Source organism: Lynx rufus, unplaced genomic scaffold (genome assembly GCF_022079265.1).
Source record: "Lynx rufus isolate CCGP_SWC_20201006 ecotype Redwood Valley unplaced genomic scaffold, mLynRuf1.p SCAF_15, whole genome shotgun sequence".
In the NCBI taxonomy this organism is placed as follows: domain Eukaryota; kingdom Metazoa; phylum Chordata; class Mammalia; order Carnivora; family Felidae; genus Lynx; species Lynx rufus.
Window position 1 is genome coordinate 25897354 of NW_025814829.1, and position 21849 is coordinate 25919202.

At 35.3% G+C, this 21849-nt stretch overlaps 1 long non-coding RNA gene across 1 annotated transcript in view; it reads left to right on the top strand.

Annotated features, from left to right (window-relative positions):
* LOC124510044 (uncharacterized) overlaps nucleotides 1-21849 on the top strand; it is a 78995-nt gene that overhangs the window by 33286 nt on the left and 23860 nt on the right. The window contains exon 2 of the long non-coding RNA XR_006961577.1: nucleotides 5033-5177. This is a non-coding gene — a long non-coding RNA (uncharacterized LOC124510044). The remainder of the gene's footprint in view (nucleotides 1-5032; nucleotides 5178-21849) is intronic.

Here is a 21849-nt window from a genome sequence, read left to right on the forward strand (position 1 = left end):
AAAAAAAACCTATTGAATCAAAGGGTTCAGAAAGATAATATTAAATCCTTATGAGTATGTTTCCTATAAAAAGAATCCCCTCCCAGCAGCCCCAGGGTATCATTACTGGAGAGGCAGCGAGTGGTTTATTAGAGATTCAAACCTTGGCATCTGAGCCTTGCCAAGCATGCAAGTTTTAGCTTGTGAGCCCAGGGCCCTTGGCTTACACAGTCCCTTCTGACATCTAACAGTGAGGGCCGTCTGGTTGGTCTCCACACGCCAGGCAGTGTGTGGGTGCAGGGGCTCCGCCTGGGAGACAAAGGAAGATCATCACTTGCTATGGAAGGTCATGCTTTGTGTTTTTCTTCCTACCTAGATTCATACAGGCCAGGGTAACATTTAGAGATGAAAAGAGAAATATGTGAAAAAGGAAGAAATAACAAAATGAATCAGGGAATCCATCCATAACGTATCTTCAAGTGATATTATAAATAAATACACAGAGAAAGAGGGGAAGAGAGAGAGAGAGAGAGAAAGAGAAAGAGAGAGAGAAATGGAGAGAAAGAGAGAGAGGTCAAAGGTTTGATTTAAAATAATCTTTTCAGGGGCGCCTGGGTGGCTCGGTCGGTTAAGCGCCAACTTCTGCTCAGGTCATGTTCTTGCACTCTGTGAGGAGCATGGAGCCTGTTTCAGATTCTGTGTCTCCCTCTCTCCCTCTCTCTGCTCCTTCCCCGCTCATTCTCTCTCTCTCTCTCTCTCTCTCTCTCTCTCCTCTCTCTCTCTTTTTCAAAAGTAAAATAAACATCTAAAATTTAAAAAAATAATAATCTTTTCAGGGCTGCTTGGGTGGTTCAGTCGGTTAAGTGTCCGACTTCAATTCAGGTCATGATCTCCTGGTTTGTGGGTTCAAGCTCCATGCCGGGCTCTGTGCTGACAGCTCCGAGCCTGGAGCCTGTTTTGGATTCTGTGTCTCCCTCTTTCTCTACCCCTCCTCTGTTTGCTCTCTGTGTCTCTCAAAAATAAATAAACATGAAAAAAATTGAAAAAAAATCTTTTCATGCAAGGAAGGGATTTCTCCCACCTGCCTTCTTAGATTTTTAACTTTGGTTTGTGTTTGTAACTCTTTAACTTCATATACCATGCAAAGCAAATTCAGTATATGAAAAGTGACTGAGGTCATTTTTGTTTATTTTTTAAAAGTTTGTATTGAAGTATAATTGATATGCAATATTCTGTTAGGTTCAGGTGTACATCATAGTCATTTGCTATGTTTAGTTACTGTCACCATAGAAAGTTATTACAATGTTATTGACTATATTCCCGATGCTGTACATTATATACCCATGACTTACTTATTTTGTAACTGTAAATTTGTGTCTCTTAATCCCCTTCACTATTTTTACAAACCTCCTAAACCCTCCTCACTCTGGTACCCAATAGCTTATTTCCTGCATCAGTGAGTCTATTTCTGTTTTTTTTATTTGCTTTGTTTTTTTAGATTCACACATACGTGAAATCATACAGTATTTGTCTTTCTTTACCTGACTTATTTCACTTTGCATAATACCCTGAAGGTCCATCCATGTTGTCACAAATGGCAAGATTCCATTCTTTTTATGGCTGAGTAATATTTTATTGTACATATACACCGCATCTTCTTTATCTGTTCATTTATGGATGGACACAAGTTTCTTCGATATTTTGGCTATTGTAAATAATGTTGCAAGGAAGAAAGAGTTACATGTATATATATTTTAATTGGTGCTTTTATTTTCTTAGATACTTACTCAGAAATGGAATTGCTGGATCATATGGTATATATGTTTTTTAATTTTTTGACGAATCTCCGTGCTGTTGACCAGCGTGGCTCTACCAATTTACATTTTTACCAACAGTGTATGAGGGTTTCCTTTTCTCCGCATCCTCACCAACACTTGTTATTTTTTGTCTTCTTGATGATAGCCATTCTGACAGGTGTGAGGTGATGTCTCATTGTGGCTTTGATTTGCATTTCCCTGATAATTAGTGATGTTGAGCATCTTTTTGTGTGTCTGCTGGGTATCTGTATGTCTTCTTTGGAATAATGTTCTGTTTAGGTCCTCTGACCTTTTTAAAATCAGGTTGTGGGAGGTTTATATTAAGCTGTGTACATTCTTTATAATTTTGAATATTAACCTCTTATCACATGTATGATTTGCAAATATCTTCTTCCAATCAGTAGGTTGCTCTTTTGTTTTGTTGATGGTTTCCTTAGCTGTGTAAAAAATGTTTTAGTTTGATGTCATCCCATTGGTTTATTTTAGCTTTTTTTTTTTGCCCTTGTCTGAGGAGACTGGTTGCCCCCAAATATTTCTAAGACCGATGTCCAAGAGCTCACTGCTTACGTTTTCTTCTCTCTCAAATTGGGCCTGCTTGCAATCCTGACCCAATCCATTCAATAGCATGCTGTCCTTCATAGATAGGCTCAATATTTGCCGAATAGTTGGAATTTACTTAATATGTGTTGAAAGTGTTAGACCATTAACAGGTTAAAATGTAGTTAATACCAGCTGTCAAGGGTTATAGACCAAAGAAGTGTGCTGGGAATATTTTAATTAAAAAAAATTACAATAAAGTTTTTAAAAATTGAGGACACATTTTGTACTCTGCCACTCCCTTTGAAGCCCCTATAGTTCTTAAATCCCTTTCATCAATAGGAATATCAGGGAGAGAGAGAGAGAGAGAGAGAGGAAGAGAGAGAGAGAGAGAGAGAGAGGGAGAGAGAGAGGAAACTAATTACTTCATAGTCTCATAAAAGACGGCTGGGGGGAAATGAGGATATTAGGTAATTCCTATGACCACTAAAATGCTTTGCACAAACTCTTTATTCCCACAATATTCATATCAGGATGCATTCTAGCTATCCTTTCCCATCAAATGAAAATACTAGACAGTATTTTGAACAAGATATTTATAACATTAATAAAACTGATATTTCAATTAGGATATTAAAAATAATCTAAGAGTTAAAAGTGTTCACCTATTTGCCATCAAAAAGGAGTGGAATATATATTTGGGCGTTTGGGAGCATAATTTATTATGCATATTCAACCCTCTGTAATTTTAGTGAGTTTCTGAGTCTCAGTTTCCCTGTGTATAATATGAGGAATTTTGTCAGTCATAGGAAATTGGGGATTAATCTTCTAAGCCGCTGTTGGCTCCAAAGTGCTAACATGCAGTGTGCTTAGTGGGACGGGAGTACAAAACTTTTACTGTGTTTTTATTTATTTGTTACTGTTTATTTTTGAGAGAGAGAGCGAGAGCGAGAGAGTGAGAGCTTGTGCATATGAGCAGGGGGAGGGGAAGAGAGAGGGGGAGAAAGAGAATCTCAAAACAAGCTCCACATTGAGTATGGAGCCCTACGTGGGGCTTGAACCCACCAACTGTGAGATCGTGACCTGAGCTGAAATCAAGAATAGGGCACCTAGGGGCACCTGGGTGGCTCATTCAGTTGGGCATCAGACTTTGGCTCAGGTCATGATCTCACAGCTTGTGTGTTCCAGCCCGTGTCTGTGCTGGAAGCTGGGAGCCTGGAGCTTACTTCAGATTCTGTGTCTCCTTCTCTCTCTGCCCCGCCCCCACTCGCACTCTATCTCTCCCTCAAGAATAAGTAAACATTAAAAGTAAAAAAAAAAAAAAAAAAAAAAAAAGAATAGGGCACTTAACCTACTGAACCACCCAGGCACCCACTGTTGTATTTCAATTTTTAAGGTTTAATATGAAGAGAAACCTCATGTCATTAATAGAGATAGGAAGCCCCCGGTGAATTCAGTAAAATAAATCAGGCAAAAACTATGTAATTGCCACACCACAGACCGGTTAATTGATGTCTTGGTACACATTTCAGAATGTTTCTGTAACTTGGAATCTGATACTCTGTGATTTCAAATTTCTTGAAGTACATGTCACATATTTACATTAACTTTCTCCCCCCGGTAGTCATTTTTCTGCTAAGTGGATATGCACAGAGTAGCTGAGTGAGCCAAAATGAATCAGCATAAGGTCCAAAACTCTGAACAGAAAGAACTAGTTATCTTAGGCCCCGCCCCTCCCTGCCAAGCCCACCGCCTCAGAAGACTTGGGAATAGCAGTGGAGGATGTGCGAAGTGGTTCAATACACGTCCTAGCGGTCCCAGCCCAGGACAGTGTCATCCACACCTCTTAAGTTGTGCTTCCTCAGTCCCCAGCGCATGACCTCAGGTGCCGATGAACCCAGAAGAAAATTATGAAAATGAAGCATGTTGTTATATGGAGGATATTGGGGAAACTATTGATAATCTTTTAACAGAAATCTATTCTTGAAGACAGAATATGTATGTCTAACCTGAAAAGGTCAACAAACTTATTAATTCTAAACAGTGTTTCCCAGAATAATTTTTTAACCAAATAACAGGATTCCCTAATTCAGTAGTAAAAAGGAAAATAATACAAGTTCTTGTCCTCATTTAACCTGATTGAAAGGGAGAACACCACTTTGCTTCGTCAGATTCAATATTTGCCTTTTGGAAAATTCAACTGCTATCATAGACTAGAATAATGATATAAAATAGCATTATATTATTTAGACAAATTAGTCTCTTTAGAGAAATTAGATGATGAAAACAAAGCAAAGATATTTAATATGTCTGGGAATAAAATCTAGATTATCTATCAATTGTACTAATAGTAGGTAATATTATAAAAACCTTTTGAAACATGGAGATTACATCCAAAGGAAAATGAACCCTTATAATTAATTAGCATATTGAAGGTAGCCAAAAGTGTTTGTTTTATATTTTCAGGGGTTTCTGGTTTTTACTTGACATTTTATGGGGAAACCCAGACAATGGTTTCTAGGGCCAAATTAGTAGCCTTAGAAAAGAAAAAAAAAAAAAAACTTAGGCTATGAAAAGTTGGTAGATCTCTGTGGATTGTTGGATTGGAAAACATCCCCATAAGAGGATAAAAATCAATTTTAGCTAATTTGCTTAGCATGGCTTGAGTTTCACATAATATTTCTTTTTGTTTTGTACAGGGATCTTGGCAAAATTAGCAACAAATCCATAAAGGAAACTGAAAGCAATTGGATCTCCATCTTCAGTGGAGTCCCACAAAAGTTGGAGAAATACGTTGTCTCTAAAGAGGATACAGCTGTACCCTAAAATTAGGACATAATTAAGGTATGAAATTTCTTTTAGTTCATTTCTTTAGTTTGGTTGCAATGCTTTGTTCTTTCCATTACAGATAATTTTTTCTTTTTTTTCCCCTCAGTCTCTCTCTCTCTCTTCCTTTTCTTCCTCTCATTAGCAAATGTCTTTTATAATTGATCTTGTTTACTGTCCTTTCATCAAATATATGCCACATCACTCAGGCGAGCCATCTGACAGGGCACCTAAATACACATTAGAAAGTACTGGGAGCCATGCGTCACTTTGACTGTCTCATCAGGGCAGTTATAATAAGCATCTTGATGCCACTGAAGGCAATGCTGTATTCATATAATAGCCTTCATTTTTACCATTTTTAAATATAAAAGTAAACCTTGAAGCATTTGAAGGACCTAACTAAACAACACACATGTGGAAACAGACCAGGGAACCTTTGAAAAAAAATCTCTATGTAAAATCTGTAAAGAATCTTAGCAGTTTTTCAAAAAGACCTCCAGATACATGATGCCTGTGAATAAGACACATGACCACCTTAATTATGAGAATCATTATTGTAGGCCCTCTGGGCCATTTTTGCTCCCAGCAGGATTTTTCTTTCCTCATCCAGAGTTTCCGGGGATGTCTACTATTCTCTGTGTGTAAAGCACATTTAAGTGGTCCCACAAAGCTGCACTAATTAAACACACACACACACACACACCAATAACAACCAAAAAAAAAAATACAAAACACTTTGTCAAGTGGTCAGACAGACTGGAACTAGAGGATTATAGGTAAGAGGGATAAAATGAAGGGTTGAAAGCCATAATTTCTATTTTTGTGGTGGTAACCGCATCAGCTGTTGGAGTCAGGCAGTTTAAAGATATGGCTACTTAAGCATAGAGTCTGGGAAGAATGCCCTTCAAAATGTAACAGTAAATCAGGCCTTCAGTGGTAAAGATGCAGTAAATTGGGGATTCCTTGCTGGATCCCTTTTCCAGTTGTCCCGGCTTCTTTCCTCTTTCCCACACCCGTGTCTTCCACTTCCCATTTGATTCCATGCCTATCTTTGACAATTCCATCTATTACTTTCTTTCATATATATATATATATATATATATGTATGTATTTATATGTATTTATATTTTATATTTATATGTATTTATACATATTTATATTATTTATATGTATTTATATTTATATGCATTTATATTTTTTATTTATATATTTATATATGTTTTTAAGCCTTCTATTTTAACCTTAGTTGCTTGGCCTTTAACTACCAATCCCATTCTCTGTGCTGCTAGAAAACAGAGAACATGTTATAAAAGGAGACACTGCATCTCAAAGGGTTCCTTCATTTGGCCAGAGACTAGTTCATTCTTGAACATGATGTGGCTTTAGATTTTCAGAAAAACCCCCTTCCTTGGGGTGGTTTTGAAGAACATGTAGGTACATATGGGTGTCAGGCAATCAAATTTGTAGATGCAGTAATTTGAAGAATGAATTATTATAGTGACAGGATAGCCCATAAAATGATAAGAAATATAGAGGTCTTTCTAGCTTACATAATACTGACTATGATCTTGAGAGTTTCATTCCATAATTTGGCTTTATCCTTATTTTTATTGGAATTAACAGAATCAGAGAGTTGGTAGAAAGCATAGAAATTTTGTAATACAGCTCTCATATTGAAATGAAGAAAATGAAACCCAGAAAATAATCTGTTCTAAGTCATTCTGTTTGTCTATAAATGTCATTGGTTTAATTTTAGTTTTGCATATATTTAGACAAAGAAAATATTTTCCCAGAAACTGGTTACAAATCTTTGAGATGAGATATAACCATTAAAATACATATGCAGTAAAATAAAACTATCATTCAGTAGTCGATAACATACATTGAAATTGCCTGGGGATATTATTCATATAATAAAACTTACTTTCATTGTTAATATATTATCTGACTTCTATGTATGTATAATATGTAAGCCAGCTCAAATTATCTATATAAATGAACATTATTTTTGTATACAAATATAATCCCCTTTTGATATTTTTATGTTCTGATTATATATTACTCACAGTTTTGTAATTTTAACCAGAAAAAAAAAAAAAAGGATTGCCCAGAAGAAAAGAAGGTAAGTTATTTCATAAGTTGGGTTGGAAATTCAGAAGTTCTTTTTCCATTACTAACATTGTGTTCTTAAAAAAATAAGACAAATTCTCATTTTTTCACTTATAAGTATTCCTATAAGAATTGGCAGAAGTGGGGGTGAGGAGGAAATCCACTGTAGACAGTTAGACCTTATTATTAGAAGCAGTTGGTGGTATCCTGTAGAAAAAATAGTATATTCTTGAAGACATAACTACTTAATGTTTAAAAAAACCCTAAGGTATCATGCATACAAAAAACATTTATAAAACAAAGCTTTTAAATTTTTAATTATACCCCTAAGCTGACTTTCTAGTTCTCTAGGATATCAAGGCATAAAAAAAGAAAGAAAGAAAGACAGACAGACAGACAGACAGAAAGAAAGACAGAAAGAAAGAAAGAAAGAAAGAAAGAAAGAAAGAAAGAAAGAAAGAAAGATTTACTCAGATTAGTGTTGGAAACATCACATAGAAATATGTGTGGTGATGTTACTGGAAATGAGTATTTTTGTAAAGTAAACAAGTAGACTGTCTGAGCTTTAAAAAGCCTGCCACGCTGCCTTAAGGTTAAAAATGCAAGTCTAGATATATCTAAGAAATTGTACTGTTTAACTTTTTAGTTCTAAGTATGTTTTGATGCAAATAATTAAAAGATGCCTATGTCTTCAGTTAACAATGAACATTTTGCTGAAGTGGTAATACTTAGGTTGTTTTCAGTTTCCATAATTAAATGCTACTTGCTACTTATTTAGGGTGTATGTTTCAGTCCCAGAACACCGAGGACAGATCTAAGTGACATCAAATTTTAAAAAAAAAGTTACACAAAAATTTTGTGGTAGCTTTCAGGTTTAATTTTAACTTGTGTTTTAGGGACTTCAGATTTAGTTAAACAGCATCACGATCTGTATTGTCTCTATGATTGTCATACTTTAAGTAATGATATATAAAATATGGAGCACTATAGTATAATGAATGCAGACTTAGGAAATATTGCATTCTCTTAGCCAAAAAAGTGGGGGAAATCAGAACAAATGAGGATGAACGTGATTAATTTTCCTAGCTCTTTCATAAACTCATCTGTAAGAATTGGGTTTGATATGTCTTGTCTTAATGGTGTATGAAGAAACCCACGGCTGACATCAGAGTTTGTAGGTATGTGGTATGTGTATTCTTAATAATGATATCTATGATCAAACACTGCAGAGATCATTAGGCTTGACATAAAACTACCTCTTCTAGAATCTTCAGGGACAAGGAAATTCAGCTGTGTGTCATGCCCCCCTTGCGTAGATAGTGGCAACGGATCTAACTCAATGAAAATTCAAATCAGAATGCACGAAAACACAATATTCCCAATCTGCTATTTATATTGCCAGATAAATTACATATGCACGACATTTTTCCATTGTTAATTTTTATGTTGCACAATTATACTAAATTTTGAATGGCGTCTTTAGCAAAAGAAGCCAAGAAACATCCTTTGGCTAACAAAGGAAAAAGCCATCACATATGCTGGAGGGAACTTCTTCAGAACCATTGTAGGGGTTGCTGAACTACACAGTGAAAGATGTTTATGAATCAAAAATGGATTTCATTTAGAAACTGAGCTGTGCTTTAGTATTTATCAGCTCCATAAAACACTTGATTTATAGTGCTCAGTCATAAAAGAAATGTAGAAAGAGAAGAAATGTAAACGAAAATCTTGTTAGAAGCAGTATTTATATAGATTGTGAAGTGACTGCTCATTTTTTCAAGTTGAAGTCCCATTTTAAGTAAATAACATTTTTAGGACAAGAATTGGTTAACAAAATTGAACATTCACACAAGGCAATGTGCCATATAACTCAAAACACCAGTGCCAAAATATTAGCTTGTAAGAGGGGATTCAGTGCTGGTCTGTAATAATTAGCCATGGTTTCTCCACCGAGAAGAAAAGCTCTCTTCAGATCTTAAGGGCTAGTGTGGATGTGGACATTTTAAGTATAAGAAAAGGAAATTTAATTCATGTTCCATAGTTATATGGCTATGATGGAAGGCTTTGATTTCTCAAGTGGGTATCATGGAAATGATAATAACTATGATGAAATTATATTGTCTAAATAGGACTTAATTTCTTTCTAGGCCAGGGTTCCTCAACAGAGGCACTACTGATGTTTTGAACCAGATAATTCTTTGGCATGGGGGATTGTACATTGTAGCATTTTTAATCAGCATCCTTGGCTCTACTCACCAGATGCTAGTAGCATCCCTCTCTCACCACAATATTACTAGGCAATGCCCTTGGTTGAGAACCACATGTCTAGACATTTCTTATTTCTTCTCTTATCTCGATGGAAAAGGAGTTATGTTGGTTTTGTATTATTTTTAATAGACATTTTCTGTAGAGAACTCTTATGTACTAAGTGAAGAAGCAGTCTATAATGAAATGTTTCTGCAGGATATAAAAATATAGGAATCTCAATGGTACATTCATTGCTTGAAATATTAATTTAAAAAAAAATTTGGTAATGTTTCTTCATTTTTGAGAGAGAGAGAGAGAGAGAACGAGCTGGGGAGGGGCAGAGAGAGAGGGAGACACAGAATCCCAAGCAGGCTCCAGGCTCTGAGCTGTCAGCACAGAGCCTGATGTGGGGTTCGAACTCACAAAGGGTGAGATCATGACTTGAGGCAAAGTGGGACGTTTAACCAACTGAACCACCCAGGTGCCCCTGAAATATTAAATATCATGTTAAAAATACATGAATTTGAATGGATATTGAATGTGAGCTCATACTTCGTACCATAGCTGAAAACTTGCGATGTAAGCCATGTAAATTAATAAAAAATATGTTTGCCTTTGATTGGACATGAAAATTAATTCTGTGTATTATAGTTAAATATAGCAATACATTTTCAGAGGGGAATCATCATCTAAATGGACTGATAATCATGTATCTAAAATGTGAATTCATCAATTATTTTTTTAACTAACAGCAATGAGATGGTATAGAAGTTATTAACTTGATATGTCTTTGGTATTTGAGGGGTTTTGGTGGAAATACATCAATAGAAGAGGAAAAAAATAACCTGCATGGAAGTCTAAGAAGCACTTCCTCAAAAAGAAATATTCAGGAAGCAAGGAATCCTGTTTTAGTCCATAGGAAAAAAATATGTTGATGGTATTGATCCATTGGTCTTCTGAAAACTGTGGAAGTCATGAAACCACGAAGTCTTAGCTTGGTTCAGCTTTAACAAAAAGCCACATGAATGATTTCAATACATTAAATGACATTTTATTTAGCTTTTGTATACAATGATAAATGTATTATGAGTGTGTGTGGCCTCTCCCGTGAGTTCTTGAAAACACTGGGATGATTTGCCCTTCCTTCTTAATGGCACTCATGAACTTTTTCAAAAGCTCTTTAAGATCACTGACCTAAAGACCTTATACTAGATGATGTGGAGGCATTAAAATTTAAATATACCAATACTTACTTTTTATTACATTTTTCAGACTTGAGATTTAAAAAAATCTCTGGATCTATGGAAGATAAAATAACAAGTTTGCCTTTTACAGACCTTGAGTTCTACACTAAGAATAGATATGGGCTGAGTTCCTTTCTAGTATGAATTGGATTATCACTGAACATATAGCCATGAATCTATAATGCCAAGAGTTAGACACAAAACTTGGAAGGGCTTATAGCTCCAACTTGTAGTAATGAAATTAGAAGATACAGTTATGCTTATAGCTTTTTTTTTCTTTATGAAAATCTCAGAGTAATGATGCTTTATTTCTGTATGTGCCATTTCCCTGGTAACATATAAGAGGAAAAGTGGATATGAGGACTTAGCATTGCTAGTGAATTTTAAAAGTAATAAAGCATTTTTATAAAAAAAAATATGTAGAAATTGAAAATACAATTTCCTTTACCAGTGCACTATGTCACCATTTCTTGCAATTTAATTACTAAAGAATGATTTTGATGATCACACATTTTCTAGGTCAAAAGTTCCAAAACTTTTACTATATCAGAACTACTTGGAAGGTGTGTTAAAATATAGTTTGCTGAGTTTCCTGCCCAGGATTTCTGACTGAATCGTTGAGGCCTGAGAACCTGGTAATTTCTTGCAGATAATCCAGGTAATCCAGGACCAAAAAGGCCACTGCTCCAGAGACACGTATAATTTCAAGTACAGTTTCTTAGTGTGACTTGATGCCTTCCTCTTTATGGAAAATTGAAAAGGCTGCAAAATATAAATACATTAAAAGAGTTGTATAAATTTTAGTTTATTCATTTGCAATAGACCAAATTAGCTTTGTCACTGGGAAGAATGATTTATGAGAGTGGATGTTTTCAATGTCTATTTATTTTTGAGAGAGAGAGACAGAGTGCAAGTGGGGGAGGGGCAGAGAGAGAGGGAGACACAGAATCCCAAGCAGGCTCCAGGTTCTGAGCCGTCAGCACAGAGCCCAGCGCAGGGTCGAACTCTGGAACAGCGAGATCATGACCTGAGCTGAAGTTGGTTGCTTAACCGACTGAGCCACTCAGAGTGGAGGTTTTTAGTAAAATAGCCTAGAGAGTGGAGGTTTTTAGTAAAATAGCCTTCACATTGCATTGAAAGACAGGAAACCTTAAAAGGAAAAGACAGCCAATAAACCACTCCCAAACAAAGATTTAAATTAGCTAAGAACATTAAAAAAAATAAAATAAAAGTTTGCTTACAAGTAAAGTTTCATTTTCCCACACTAGCAAACACTTAGTTATCATTATAATATATCAAACATAGTATCAATCATATTTTTTTTCCTTAGTCATCCTTTTTCCACCTTCCAGGAAAGAATTAATCATTCTCACCACTCAGTGTCCACCGTCCCAAAGTATGCAATAGCTCTTGTCCTTATAAATTTTATAGCTTAAATGTACAGCAAGGCCCTATTAATTCAATACTTTTATTTAAATTTTGACAAGGTCCTACTATATTTAAGATGTCATTAAACTACAGAACATCAGGGGCACCTAGGTGGTTCAGTTGGTTAAGCTCTGACTTCACTCAGGTCATGACCTCATGGTTTGTGGGTTCAAGCCCTGCGTCAGGCTCTGAACTGACAGTGTGGAGCCTGCTTGGGATTCTTTCTCTCTGCCCCTCTTCAACTTGCTCTTTCTCTCTCTCTCAAAACAAATGAGCTTAAAAAATTTAAACTACGGAACATCTAATACATTGAATAAAGTATTCAGGATTCAAAAAAAAAAATCCTCTCCAAAGGTATTTAGAGCTATCACCTATGGCTATAATGGTTGTGCCCTGCAGAAGTCTGGGAGGGACCATTGATATGGATGATGATGTAAATGGTACTCTCTGGAATTGTGCAATCAGGTGTTCCTTAGTCAGAAGTAATAGGGCAGGTTTAATAATGCAGACATAATGTTCTTGTCTTAATTCCAAAATTCTACAGAATGGGGGAGACGTGGCTTAAGAATTGCACGTGTGATTTATTTCTATTTAGTTGACTGCTATTAGCTCAGTGTGAGTCAATAGTAACATACAACTGCCCACAAAAACCATGAAAAACTTAGTGTTTCGGTGGGTTGGGTTTCTGAGGGAAAAGAAAAGTGTCTTATCTTCCCAGCTGGTAGAATGAATCCAGAAGTGACCATTTCTCAGACACTATTTTCCATCCTGCCTTCTTTGTAGGTAAACCAAGGCACCAACTGTTAATGTTCATTTACAAAGAACCCTAATGACCTACACTCAGCACGATAATTGAGAACGTTAGACAGAAAAGCATGAAATTGTTAAGCTGAATTTTTTCAATTAATCCCAATGACCTGTGAACAAATATGTACTGGTTTTGCCAGTGAAATATGCCAAAATTGTGGAGGCTTTAATAGAAACATGACAACACAGCAGGGGAGGCTGAGAAGGGAGTTATTTTAGCTGAATACTGGAAAATCATCACCCAGTTTCCTCTGCTCAATCACTAATAATCACAGGCAGCCATAAGAGAGTTGTTGATTGATTAATCTGTGTGCAAACATTTTATTGTTTTCTCAATGCAGTGCACAATCTGTAGTTCAGGAACACTTACGGTTAAAACTTGTTTGGTTCTATGCCTTGTAAGACCGACTTTATCTGGTAACACCTATTAACCCTTACAGATGCTTTGTAAAACAAGCAATATAATGCTTTGAGAGTTCTCACCCTTTGTTTCTCCCACATTTTGATAATCCTGGCCCATCCTTTCCTCCGAAGCAAGATGTGGAGACACTTGTACATGAAGACCTAGTTTCTAATGTGCATATCCAAAGCACTGACATTGATGCTGTATCCATGGTTTTCAAAGGGGAGGGTAATCTGTGATAACAAAATTGTATCCCTTCCTTCCTGCAATTACCTCACTATCCTTACAGCCTTGACATCTGGAAACCCACTGCTACAGTAGCAGCTGTGATTCCTGTTCTACAGCAGGAAGTTAACTACACATTCCAAAGTGCCCTAATTGTTTTGATATTTTCTGGCTGCTTAAGAATTTTGGGTGTTGGAGAACACACTATTTTGCACCAACCACGTTTTGGAACCAGACACCAAAGTATATCTTGTCACAATCTAAACCACTTAGAAGTGATGAAGGCTGTCGTTCTCTTCACAATATATAACTGTACGTTGTGATCAGATTCCGGATTTGGCCACGTTAAACACAGCGCACTTTAGTAGAGAATTAAACCTGATTTTGTTCATAATCACTGTATTTTCCATAGTTTATGTGATGGTTTCACCTCTGCCACAATTTTCTCAAGTAATCAGCGTGGAAGAAGGCTTATCCAAAGACGTGTTCTTATATAAATATTTGGAAGAGGATTGATTAATTTAAGTTAAAAATTGATTCCCATAGTATTGTGAGAATCATGGTGCTTTACATTTGCTCACATAGTGCCCCAGTTAACAGAGATTTGCAGATACTTATCGATTTGCTAGAAACCAAGAGATCTCCAAAAGAAGTGCACAATTATTAAGCGTTGGGCGAACACACTTGTATTTTGGCTTCATTAAATGTCCAAAACTATTTTGTGTTTTGAGCCAATGAAATCTATATATTGTTTATTCAGAATGCTTTTATTCCTTAGAAAGAATCGAAAGGAATATCTTCTGTGTCATTTTACTGTTAATTTAACATTAAAATGGCTACAAATAATAGTTGTCTTTATTATAAAAGAATTAGTACTTTTTTATTCATCAGATGAAGAATGAAATGGATTTTAGTAACACCCTACAATTACCTTATTAATCGAAATTATCACCAGTGATCTCTTAAAGCTAAACTCATTGGCTGCAAAACAGGTTGAGGATTGCTGTGATTCTAAGCATAACTCTGAACATAAAATATATCGATATATGACTTTTATTTAAATTACAAATTTTATTAAGATTTGCCTCTTTCCTATATTTCCTCCAGAATATGACGCTACCTCCCATGGTATATTTTTATTTGCGTTAATCTCCAATGTAGTCTTTCTTTTTGCTTAATTGCTTCTTCTGGAATTTTACACTCAGAAGTGATTAAATTCCAATCTCAATCTCTCTCTCTCTCTCTCTTTCGTAATTAAATAGTTGATATTAAATAATTATTTATGCTGTCTATTCTAGTGACTACAATCTCTGATATTCCCTTGTGGTTAGAAATGTTTTTATACTGTATTTATAATATATTTTCTGTGATATTGATTCTATGGATGCTTAAGCATCTTGTCAGTTTTATCCAACTGTTCTGATGATAACCAGTAGATTTTGTGCCTTCTCCTACTATTTTAATACTCCAATGTATACTGAGTGGTTAAACAGCCATAAAAGCAATATTTGTTTGCATAGCTATTGGTTTGTTTATCTTCACTGCTCCAGAAAATCTTGCTAAGCAATCTGCCTGGGGCTGATACTTGTAACCATTAGCAATTATGGATTCCAGAAAATTGTTGACATGAATTTTTTTAAAAACCATTTCAAGGGGCGCCTGGGTGGCGCAGTCGGTTAAGTGTCCGACTTCAGCCAGGTCACGATCTCGCGGTCTGTGAGTTCGAGCCCCGCGTCGGGCTCTGGGCTGATGGCTCAGAGCCAGGAGCCTGTTTCCCATTCTGTGTCTCCCTCTCTCTCTGCCCCTCCCCCGTTCATGCTCTGTCTCTCTCTGTCCCAAAAATAAATAAACGTTGAAAAAAAAAATTAAAAAAAAAATAAATAAAAACCATTTCAAAATCAGATACAAAATACGCAGTGTTTTCCTAGGATAGTTTTCTTTTGTTGCCATTCACACTCTTGCCCTTCTTGCTATCTTCACCGTACTTCACTTTTCGTAAACCTGCACCCAGTAATAGGAAATTCTCTATCAACCTTGGGTTCTTCCTTGACATTCATAGGCAGATGCATTATTTGCCAAAATTAATAAAGCAGAATTACTTTTATATGATGGTGTGTTTACACACCATTTATGTTTTGCAGGGCTTTGGGTAAAATAGTGATGTACTTTTCATCGTCAAGGAATCCATCTACACAAAAGAGGCATGCGGGTGCACCAGCTAGCAGGTGGGGATCTGTCATCTGACAGCCATATTGAGCTCTGGGGGAGACACAGAAAAGAGTGCATGGGGTACTCTCTCAGGGAGGTTACACTCTAGAGTCTGTACTAATAATATGCCCCCGGTGGGCAACAAGAAAAGCTACGCAATGACTTTTCAACAGAAACCTCTCCACTAGTCCTCACACTGGGACAGTGTGGACAAAAGAAGCCCCCATTTCTGCTGAATGCAAACCACTCTCTGAAATATTTAGAACAGCATTAATGAAGAGTTCAATTATAGGCTTTGTTTTTTATTTTGTTTGCTTGTTGACGGATGTTTTGCAGAAAAGCCTGATGCATTTGAATTGTTTTACTTGGAGCATGATTTGCGCCAGAAATAGCACTGAATACGATTTTTCCTTTTTCTTTCATTTTTAAAATAACTTCTATTTTTCTAAAAAAAAAACCTGTCAATCAAAAAGTTGACTTCTAGAATTTTGTTATGTCACGATATAACAAAAGGTATCAAGGAAGAAATAAATAAAAGAATCACTATTTATGCATAAGATGCTTCACCTTTAAACTATATCAAACCTGACTTTAGTAGTTGATTATCAAGATTTTAGTGGTTTATTGTCAGGATGGTATAAATTTGACAGCATAAAAATGTGATTTTTTTTGACCACTAAAAATCTGCTTCAATCATCCCAAAATTTTCACCCAGAAGAGAAACTGGAAATAGTTCCTAAGCATGAGAATAGAAAATAGAAAAAAAAATGACATTTATGTAATATTAGATTCAATCTTGGCAAAAATACTCTTTTTTAAGTTTCTTTTAATGTTTATTCGGTTTTGAGAGAGAAAGAGAGACAGAGTATGAGCAGGGGAGGGGCAGGGAGAGAAGGAGACACAGAATCAGAAGCAGGCTCCAGGCTCTGAGCTTTCAGCACAGAGCCTGACGCAGGATTGAACTCACCAACCGCAGGAAGGTGACCTGAGCTGAAGTTGGATTGAGCCACACACCTGCTTCTGGGCAAAAATATCTATTTTTAATTAATTATTTCTCATTATTTAAAATAAAAAGAGAACCAAAATATAAATACTTAAGACCTAAAGTTTACTTTAGGTTCCGGGAACTATCACTGGCACATTGTGGTCTAAAAATAATATTTATTTTTGACATGAATTTATTTACAATGAGCTACCAAGACTATGTACAAATCACAATGAGTGATTACTTTTGTCAGATTTTCCAAAGAATAAGATACAATGAATCTATTATGAAAATCTCCCACATCATACTTTTCCTTAAAATGTAACATACACATTAAAGCCCCCCAAATTGTTAACATATCACAAGTTTTACAACAATTAAGAGTCTTACTCAGCAGAGAATTCACTGTGATTTTGCAAATGACTGTAGCATAAATTTTGTTATAGATTATTAGCTACTGATTTTCCTCACGGAGGTCAAACGTGTGTTTATGTTCTGCTGAGTCTTATATGCAAAATATGTCCTTACTCTTTAAGAAGAAAAATGTATAGAAGAAACTACAATGTACTTAATTCCTAAGATACAATTGCCAGTAAACTGTACACATCAAGACATTTGGAATTAGAGTCTAGTCACTTTAAACCCAGATGTGTGTATTTTGAGCACATTTTTTGAGCCCTACATAGTCATAAAGTAACCTAAAATAACAATGAAAGAAAACTGAGCTCTGCTGATAAAATACACTTTACTTTTTATGTGGTGTTAACAAAATGACTTAGATGGAAAATGAAATCTGTCTTAGCTTAAGACAGAAGCACAAAGACATTTCCCTTCTGGACAGCAGACTTTGGCATTGAAAGATCAAAGGAACAATTTTATCTGCATTGTGACTACAGACCCAAAAATTTTACAGTATTCCTGTCTCCATGCTAGAGCTTATGTGTCTTTAATGGCATTTAAATTATAGCCCTTCTGCAGTCAAGCAGTCAAAACACCACGTCATCTGATGAGACACCATATTATAATCTGTCAGTATGTCTCATTTAAAAATTCTCCTATACTGTACTTGTCCTCATTTTTCTCTTTTGCTAGAAAAATTGAGCAAATTGTTTTTTAAACTGGGTTTATGAGTTGACCTAATCAAGCTAGATAAAAGGCATACTTTGGTTTATGTTATTTTAATTTAATTAATTTAGACCAATTTGTAACTTTTTTCTTCCTTTTTATTATGATAACCCCTCACCATATTTTTTGGTTGTTTGTTTTTAGGGTTTTAATCTTACATGTGAAATGATATATGGTTTACTATATACAAATATTAAATGAAAATAAAGAATGAGGGTCCATTAGAGAATAATAGCTAACATATTTTTTTCTTAAAGCAAAGTATTTTATGTTAAGCTAAAATATAATAGAGTGACTATTATATATAAATGAAAGGAGCTGTTGTCTGAATTTTTGTGTAGCACACAATATGGATGGTGTTTCAAATGTCACTGGAGAGACAAGTTTTGAATGTGTAGCTTTAAGGTAATGTTTATTATAGTTATTAATAATCAAAACTTTCTGCAAATGACTATTTCACTTAGAATATTCCTGCTGACAGGTAAATAAAATGTAACATTTTCTACAAAAACAGTAATTTTTTCTCAAAAATATAAAAATTTTAAGAATTTTATTAAAAAGATAGCAGGAATATGTAATCAATTATCTTATACCTTAATTAATGCTATACAATATTTTATATATTTACAGAAATAAATTGATTCTGAGGTTTCCAAACAATTTTGAACTTTTATTGCTAATATTTTTTTCATGTGGAAAATTACAGAAGCGTATGCTATCTGCTGCATATTGAGTAGGAATTAAGGGAATCACCAGACATACAAGAGGTTTGAAGAGTTAGGTCTCTTTCCCAACCTGGAAATGCCACAGAAGCTTCCATATTTTACTTACATGAGGAATTGCACAAGATGCTTACTGAGCATGGGACAAAGTAATACATCACTTTTTCACGGAATCAGGAATGGATGTCTCTACGCTTAGCTGACATTTGACAAGAACTCTGGACAAGCATTTTATTTTCAGAATTTGGTGTAGGCTAAATGGAGTCATTTGGTACAATATTTTGATTTAAAATATGTATTTTTTCTTAGGTAGCAAAAAATAGTGATTTTTAGGGGTGAAAGAAAAGAGTAAAATAAAAATGTTTCCATGTATGGAAAACAGTTGACTTTATATCCCCATTCTCTTCTACTCTGAAACCCAAGATATATCCTAGAATTATTCTGGGAGTCTATTAATTGATAAATACAAAAAATTATATGCAACATAATGAATACCTATAAATCTACTACCCAATTAAAGAACTAGAATGGTACCCAAACTAGAACAGTACAAGCAGTATTCTCTCTCTCTTCTTCCCCGGAAGTTACAGTTATCAAGGCCATTGTATACAGTTGTACAAAATGTGTACTTTACAAATATGCAAGATGTGTACTTTCATATCCATCTGGGCCTGATATGAATGACGTCCTTTGAAGTATGCAGTGTAACCTACACATATTCCTACAATGGCTTTGCCACTTTTGTGGCTTGTTTTGTTATTATCTTTTCATATATGTAAGATAATTGTGCTTGTTTAAAACTTTGCAAAAATGACAACATTTTCTATAGAAAATGTTCATAGAACTAGCTTTTTTCACTTAAAATTATGTTGTTAAGGGTAATCTACATTGTTGCATATAATTATATGTTTGTTTACTTCACTGCTGTATAGTATTCAATTATGCAAATACCCTCAATTTATTTCTCTATTCTCTTCTTTGACATTTGAGTTACTGTCTGCTTTTCAATTGTATATGCTGTTGCCATAAATATCTGTGTATACGTCCTTTGTTGCACATGGGCAAGAAATGTTCTAATAGACAAGAATAGAAATTTCTGAGTCTTAAAACTTTTGGATAGAGCAAAGGCGTATGTGAAAAGTAAAACTTAAAAGTTTTACACTGATGAGTGTATATAGAGAATATTATGATACTTGGCTGTACTTTGTATGAATACTCTTTATGTATAGGCATCAGTTTCATTCATAGGTAGCTATTTGGGTGTTCTATAAAATGCCTGCCTTGCTAATCAATCAATTATTCTAGTCCAAATCCATTATCTAGAAGAGGAAGCAAATCCAAAAGCCATTTTGATTATCTTAATATGGATTAAATTAATTTATTTTAAACTCAGAAAATGGGGATTAGAATGAGATGATTCAATCAAAGCAAAAATGATCAATTTTACTCCCCTTTCCACATCCCATTCAAATTATTTTTGGAAATACTGAATACACACCAAAAACTGAAGAATGTGATTATAATTCTAAGTATAAGGAGGCAGAAAACTATACAGACAGTTAGGGGTGCCTGGGTGGCTCAGTTGGTTAAGCGACTGACTACAGCTCAGGTCATGATCCTGTAGTCTGTGAATTCAAGCCCCGCGTCAGGCTCTGTGCTGACAGCTCAGAGCCTGGAGTCCTGCTTCCGATTCTGTGTCTTCCCCTCTCTCTGCTCCTTCCTTGCTCACTTTCTGTGTCTCTCTGTCTCTCAATAATAAATAAACGTTAAAAAATATAAAAAATATATAGACAGTTAATAGATGGGAGATACCTTATGGCATAAAATGTATATAACGTAAAACTTAGATGACATTTAAGTGTACATTTCAGTGGCATCAAATGCATTCCCATCATTGAGCAGCCATCACCACTGTCCATTTCCAGAACTTTTTTCATCCTCCTAAACTGAAACTCTATACCCATTAAACAACAACCCTCCATGCCATCCTCCCCCAGCCCTGTCAATCGCCATTCTACTCTGTCTCTATGAATTTGACTACTCCAGGTACCGCAAGTGGAATCATATGTGTTTGTCCTTCTGTGATTGACTTATTTTTCTTAGCATATTCAAGGTTCATCAGTGTTATAACAGAACCTCCTCACCTTTTAAAGCTGAATAATATTCCACTGTATGTACACACCACATTTTGTTAATTCATCCATCTACTGATGGACAGTAGGTTGCTCCTACCTTTTGGTCTTTCGCATGCTACTTACATTAATAATGGAATACTAATCTGCAAAATGCTTTCTTATACTTTATTAATATTTGCCAGCACTCACAATGTGATGATTACTTGGTAGATGAGTACATATGTAGATAGAAAGATTGATAGATGATAGATAGGTACATAGGTAGATGTATCAATTGAAAGATTGATAGATGATAGATAGGTACATAGGTAGATAGAAAAATAGATAGTGGGTAGATAAATAGATAGATAATAGAGAAACATATAACTAGTCATTCTGGCTCAACTTTTTTATACCCATTTTATAGAAGGGGAAACTGAGATTTTGAAAGGTTCTTCAATTAGCAAGTGGCAAAAGTCAAAGTTCAAACTTGGTCTTCTTAGTACCAAAGCCCGTTTTAACTGTTACAGATTCTGTCTTCCCTTAGCTAAGCTAATGCTCACCACAATACCATGAAGTCCATTGGGAAGTTGAGAGCTATTCATTTTCTCATGAGGAACGGAGCTCTGAGACATTAAATCATTTGTTTAAGATTTCATAGCTGATAGGTGATACAGCAAAAAGGTCTTCTGTTCCATCCTTTACATTTCTTTCTCCACCCCCTTAACCTATGCAGCCCATGACTGGCATTAGTTTTTGTTGAAATTAACGTATTATATCCCAAAAGTTAAAGTCTGGGCCACCTACCTTAAATATACATTTTTAAAAATAGGCAAAGTATGTAACTTGTCCTATGCCATACTACTTTTCAGTGGAAGGAGCATCTTATTTTAGATTTGTTGAGGTTTTTTTTTTTTTAGTTTATTTATTTATTTTGAGAGACAGAGAGAGCACAAGCATGGGAGGATCAGAGAGAGAGCAAGAGAGAGAGAAAAAGAGAGAATCCCAAGCAGGCTCCACACTGCCAGCACAGAGCCTGATGCAGGGCTCAAACTCACGAACCATGAGAT